Consider the following 7,090-nt stretch of genomic DNA (forward strand, 5'->3'; position numbering starts at 1 on the left):
GTTTTCTCTTTTAAAAAAAAAAAATATATATATATATATATATAAAAAGGAGGAAAGCAAATTGTGTTTGGCACTATTTTTCTTGGTATTTGAAAACAAGGTTGGTCATTTTATTTACACATAACATATCTTGTGTACCTTGTTTAGCTTGGATGAACTTATTTATTGCACTTGACTAGTTGAAACTTTGTAGTACATGTGTGGGAAAGATGTTTATGGTTTTTGATAATTTTGTCTTAATCTTGAAGTCACATGTTATTTGACTGTCGGACTTGATCCTTTTAAGAAAGGCATAAATAACAATCTCACCACTATTCACTAGCCAATCATGAACACCTTAGTGCATATCGTAAGATTCTGTGCTCGAGAAAGTGTAGCACATGCACAAAAAGAACATAAGGTGTAGCCTCGGTTTAAATGCTTAATGCTTAAAATTGGAGTGTACTATTAGGCTTGATGCCAAATCACATTATTAAAATTGGTGTGTATATTATGAGGCAAAATTCAAGAAACTTACATGATTGCAAGCTTATGTTTTAGGAGATGTGGGAGTTATATGATGTAACTTTTTAGGTGATAGTCTCTTTCGAATTCTATGTGATGAATTTTGTAAACTTTGTGATTGATTGCTATTCACATATTACCTCACATGTATCTCAAGTTTTTGCTAGGCACACACTACACAAGTTACTCTTTACTAAACACTATACATGTTGTTGTGTGTGTTTTTGGTCTGACCAAACTAGTTTGAAAATACCTTGAGTATTATGCAAAACATTTGTTTGCTTGAGAATTTAAAAGGAGAATGGTTGAAATTTTCTTTGAAAAACTGAGATTAAAACTTGGGTTTTTGGAAAAGTATTTCATCTCATACTCATGCATTTTATTCTTCAATTTTAATGCTTTGAGAGTCATGTCCAAAATGTGTTTATTCTTTTTCAAAACTGTTTTTTTTTTTCTAAAAAATTTTTGTGAGCTTCTGCCTGTTTCGATCAATCCATTCTGTTTTTCGATCGATCGAAAATATACTTAAATTCTTTTTAAAAGTCTCGGGTTGATTCGATCAATCGAATGTAATTTTCGATCAATCGAATATCGCGAATCAAGTTTTTAAAAAACACTGTTCTTGACTTTTTCAACTCACCTTTTCAAAAAGTTTTCAAAACTTTCTTTCTCTCTCCGACTCGGCAAGGCCAAAGCTTCAATTTTTTGTCATTTTCTTCCGGATTTTTTGCAAGGTTTTTGTCTTCAAGGACCGGTATGTCTATTTTCCCCCTTCTTTTTCTTTTATTTTCAAGTTTCATGCATTTTTCATGCATTATTCTTTGGGGATTTCGAACCTATGCATATTTGGGGTTTTTGATGATTCAAGCCAATTTTTATGAAATTGATCATTGGATTTTGTTGGGACATGATATAAACATAATATTGATGGTTTAATTTGATCAATTTTGTGTTTTGTGAAAAATTGAAAATTCTAGGGCTTGAAATTGATCCGAATTGGGGATTTTGTTCAATTGGGTTCAATTGATAAAATTGGCTTGTTGTTTTGATGAAATTGGTCATTCTAATCTGTTTTCAACTCTGTGTGATGATCAATTCATCAATTTGCTTCAAAAAATTCAAGTGGTTTTTCAAATTTTTAGGGTTTTTGTTAGAAACTCTATGCTCAAGCCAATTTTGTATGAACTTAATTTGAACTTTGTTTACTGCATTAGTACATGCATCATGACATTGTATTTGTCCATGCATCATATAAATTTTTGTTCTATATTATTTTTTGTGCTAACTTGCAGTCTGCCCTTGGTTTTGTTTTTGTGTGTGTGTGTGTGTGTTTTTTTTTTGTTCTTTCCTTGTGTCTTTGTCCTTTTCTTAGCATCATGCCTAGGAAAACTAGAGCTCATAGGTATGTTCCCTCACCTTCACCACCCCCACCTTCTTTTGACCATGAGAAGTTTCCGAATGAGAAAAACCAAGAAATTTTTGAGAAGCTAAACCTTAGGAGAAAGATTTGGGCTAAGCGTTCTGTTCTATTAGATGAGCTTAATCTTGCCATTAGGGCAAATTTTGAGTGTCGGGCTGGTTACCTCTGCTACATATTTCTGATCCTCCTCCTTCAGCTGCCCTGATTAGAGAGTTCTTTTCGAACATCTCTATCCATGTCTATGATTCCAACACTTTGGTAAAGAGTTGGATACGAGGTGTAAAGTATACCATTACTCCTACAGTAGTGGTTGATGCTCTAGAGGTACCATTGGTCCAGCACCCTGTCTATCCTTATGATGTGTCTCCTCATTTGAGTGATGTCATGTCATACATCATTGGGTCTTCTATCCAGTGGGGTTCTGATCATAGGATCACCACTACTGAGCTATCTGAGTTGCATTATCTCTTCTTTAGGATAGCTTGTCACTCTATCTGGGCCATTTCTCATCTTCACACTATTCCTCTCGAGCGGTGTGTGTTTTTGTACGCTCTTGTTATTGATGCTCCTATTAGTTTTCCTCATTTATTCCTTCATTCTTTCAACGATGTTTATAGGAGTTCATCTTCTTCTCATGCTCTTATCCATCCTATTTTTATTCATAGGATTTTGCTTTATCTTGATCTTACTAGTTTCCCTTCTTCTGAGCCCGTACATGTTATTGCTTCCATAGGTGCGTCTTTTCTTAGATAGAGGGCTGCTCATCTTCGAGCTGGCTCTAAACACCCTAAGTCTGAGCCTTCTAGTAGCGCACCTCCTCCTTCCTCTTCTACAAGTCTTGCTGGTGAGGATGTTCCAGATCTTGTTGGTGATGCTGCTGCTGCTGATGTTCCTCCACCTCCTTCGGATGACTTTGATATTCGTCGTACCTTGGAGACTGTCATGACTATTCAGGCGGCTCATTTGTTGAATATTTCAGGAATAAACAGATTGATTCAATTGAGCTGCTGTCTACACTTGCAACTGATGAATAGTAGTTAGGATTTAATTTGTGTTTATGAGCATTATTTTTGAAAAGGGCTTTTACTTGTAAATTTTGAGTTTTTCAATTTGTGTTTTATCACAGATTGTCAAAGGGGGAGTTTGTTAGGTTCTAAAGACTTAGGATTTGATGTATTTAGAACTCTAATGTGTAATATTAGCAAACCATGATCAAAATAATATGTTTAGTCTTGTTTAGCCTTGCTCAAAGTTATATATTTTATATAAAGTTGGAATCGAGAGACTGCAGATGCATTGGTGCATTTCAGCCTGGCTCGATCGATCGAAAGTTAGACTCGATCGATCGAAAGTCGGCCAGAATGTTTTTCTGCAGAATTTTTCAACTCAGCCCTACCTCATTAAACGTTTTGGATTTTCTATTTTTTACCCTAGGTATAAAAGGCAAAACCCTAACCACGTTTTTTAGAGTTGCTCTGGGTGTATTATTGCTCATACATTGCGGTTTGTGTGAATCTCTTATGAGATCCTTGAGGAGTTTTCCTTCACATAAATTTAGAGTTTTCTAGGTAGAGATATTTTTCAATACCTTGATGATCAACTCAATTGCTGCCATTGAAGCTTAAAGAATAATAAGTGTGGGTGCTTGTACTTGGTGGAGAATCCAAAAAAGAAGGAGTTCATGGATTCGGAGCTTGCACGTGGTCGTGTCAGTAAGTTCTACTAGTGGGTAGCATTAGGAAGTCAAGCAGGGAGCTTGTAAGTCCTTTTGTATAAACTTCGATTCTTTCACATAGTGAATTCAAGTTTACCTTGAAGATAGCTAGGTCAAATCCTCCCCAAGTTTTTACCGTGTGGTTTCCTGAGTAATCATATCATTGTGTTATTTACTTTTCCACTGCTTTATATTCTTGATATGATTGTTTGATTGTGATAACCTAGATTTGCATAATTTAACTAAGTTAATCACTTGACTAATTAACTAGGCTAATTTGGTTGGCTTAAGGGGTCTAAAAACCGTTCATTTTCTTTTGGATTAGTAAAACCATCAGGGATAGGAACATTTACTTGCTTGGCTACTTTGCCTGCACCAGAACATGACAGAAGCTTAGGAGAATTCTTTTTTATTCTTTAAGTGTGTGTGTGTTTATATTTGTGTCATTGTATGAGTGATTGGCCTAAGCCCTAAGGAGAAAGGGGAGGGATATTCCAACTAAGGACATTTCGCTTCATAAAGTGTGATTTTTGATCTATACCATCCTAGGCTTAATGTATAAAGTGATAATAAAAATATCACTTGTCAGAAAGTTGGACTCTTTTCATGTAATGGATTTATAGTTTGAATTGAAACATTTTTAAATGGGTATAGTTTAATTTGAAACCACCCAAAGTTATAGGGTTTAAAATATAAAAGAAATAATAATAATAAAAAGTGTGATATCACTAACGATTTAAAGTCTCATGGTAATAAAGATATATATTAGTTAAACGATTAAATCATTAATAATATCACTTATCATAAAAACCTTTAACATATGAAAAGTGATAAACTTAATCATTTAACAACACTAACAAGCATAATATTATTGAAAATCAAATGATATGATTGATTTTATATATATATATATATATATTAGTATAACACCTATAGGTTACAAAAAATCAACTTAATATATAAAGCTTAAACTTAAAAGAAGAAGCTTCTATATATATTCCATGCACCGGTTTAATCCACGCAATAATAATGAAGGCCTGAGCCAAAGTCATGTTAACAATTGCCAGCCAAATACTACAAAGTCAGTATGGTTTGTTTTCTTTTTTTCCTCTCTAAAAGCTAGTAAGTATTTTCAATAAGTTCCTAAATATGTATGTTTACACTTTACAGTCAAATGGGGAAAAATTGCAGCGTTTAGCTCCCTTTCTCAAACTAATTAGGAAAATATCTCTTTTTTGTAACTCGATTTGAGATCAATCGAGTTTTAAAAATTAAAAAAAAAAAAATCTAAAGCCATATAGTGGCGTTTTAAGGAGCTTATAGTAACATTTTAAGGACATATAGTGGCGTTTTCTAACTCGACCTCCATAAACTTGAGTTATAGGCAATTTTTTTTTTTTTTTTACCTATAATTCAAGTTCAATGAGGTCGAGTTACAAAATGCCACTATATGTCCTTAAAACGTCACTATAGAGTCTAACTTGATTTATCTCAAATTGAGTTTCAAAATATGAGCATTTCCTTAATTAATTTGGAAAATGAGATAAAACGCTACATAATTTCCACGAAAATGGCATTTACCCATTTTCTCCGTCAAATAGCCTATATATTTTATGGTACGAAACTGGTCAGAGGTTCTACCAACAAAAGTAAAAGAAAAAACTGGTCGGAAGCATCCGATAACGTGTACAGCTCAAGACCTAGGATTAAGATGTTTGCCTCATTTAGTCATTAGGACTATGAAGTCTCCGGGAGGCCAGGTCATTCACCGTCAAACCGAGAATCATAACATTAATTGCTTGTTTATTGGTCTTCTTTTGCGACACCAGCTTCAAGTTTTGGGTCACAAATGTCACAAACACAATGATCTTGATTCTTAATGGCGTTATCAAAAACAAAATCTCAATGGCCAGGAGACAGGCCTATTGGTCCTCTAAGGCGGCATGTGAGGTATCAATCTACCTTAAATTTGATGTAGATTAGTCATTACTTACTACGATCATTTTTCTCTTGAAGTTAAAGACAAAGGGGATCAAAATCAAAATCAAATCCTTACCTAAACTACCAAGAAAGTATGATTTCCACTTAGCCTTAAAACTATTGGGCCAACAATCATATATGTTCGTGTTAATGACCGACAATAGATTTCAGTTAACTCAATTAATAAATTCTCTTGCCGTCAAATACGAAATATGAGATTCAAACCCGCTTATTTCCAAAATCTATTGATGTCCTAACATGATAATAAAGAGCAATCATCATGGAGCACCGTAATTTGAAATACTATCAAATCTTTAAAAAAAAGATAGTTAATGATGGACTAGGTATTCAATAAATTGAACTAAATTTTTTGAATAAATTGTGCTACTAATATCCACACAAAAAATGAATTAAATAAATTATTAGGTTTTTTTTGAGAAAAAAAAAATTAATGAGTCTAACTTCGTTGAATATATTCTTCTATTTATTTTTCAAAAAAAAAAATCAAAATCATGAGGAAAATAAATAGTAAAGATCAAAGGTCTAAATTCAACAAGGTATATAAATCAATATGTCATCGCGTGTTGTGTAATTAGTAATAAGATACGTAGGAAATTAAGGGTTTCCATGTCACCTAATAAATGCTTAAATTACCTTGAGTATTAAAAAAATTAAGGTATATACTAGAATTACATATTAACTATATTATAACATTTTTTACAAACGGCTGAAACGATATATTAGCGGTGGGCCCAAATGAAAACTAGTAAAAAATTGTCACATTAATAGTTTATAATTGTAAAATAATTTGTTGCTATAATATTACTCAAAACTAATTTTGAGATATATGTGCATTTTATGGTTATGAGTCTCAAACACACTCGTCTCCTTCTCTTATATGGCAAAAGAGATTAACAAAAAATTACACCCACATTTGCAAAAAACCAAGTCAATCAAACAAAGCTCTTACTATTCTCGTGCCCAAAGTCACCATTTCTGTAAATGTTAGGCCAAAGGCCAAAGTTGTAGGGAAATTAGAAATATATATTAATTGTATAAAAAAAAAAATACATATTAATGTTTTAGTTTAGAGAAATGTTATGTCCATAATATTTTTACAACAATCAAGTGGTAAATTGATTTAAATTAAAACTGGTATTAATAATTTGTCATTTAAGATTTTTTATGAAAGTATTGCGAAAATGTTGTAGATGTAACACTTCTCTTTAATGGAGGTGAAGGGACCATTTTCTTTTTTCCTCCATTCCCACTTTGATTTTTAATATCCTCACAAATTGTGATTAGGATTGGCATTTTTTTTCCATGTCTTTTTCGTCAACTACTTATCACAATCACTTTCATTCCTCCAAATCTCAATTAACAATTCTGCTTGAGCTCAAGGTTTTTTTTTTTTTTTTTTTTTTTTTTTTGAAGTAAACTGCTTCATTAAAATTTAGCACTGTTAGAAATAA

Source organism: Quercus suber, unplaced genomic scaffold (assembly GCF_002906115.3).
Source record: "Quercus suber isolate HL8 unplaced genomic scaffold, Cork oak 2.0 scaffold_133, whole genome shotgun sequence".
NCBI lineage: Eukaryota > Viridiplantae > Streptophyta > Magnoliopsida > Fagales > Fagaceae > Quercus > Quercus suber.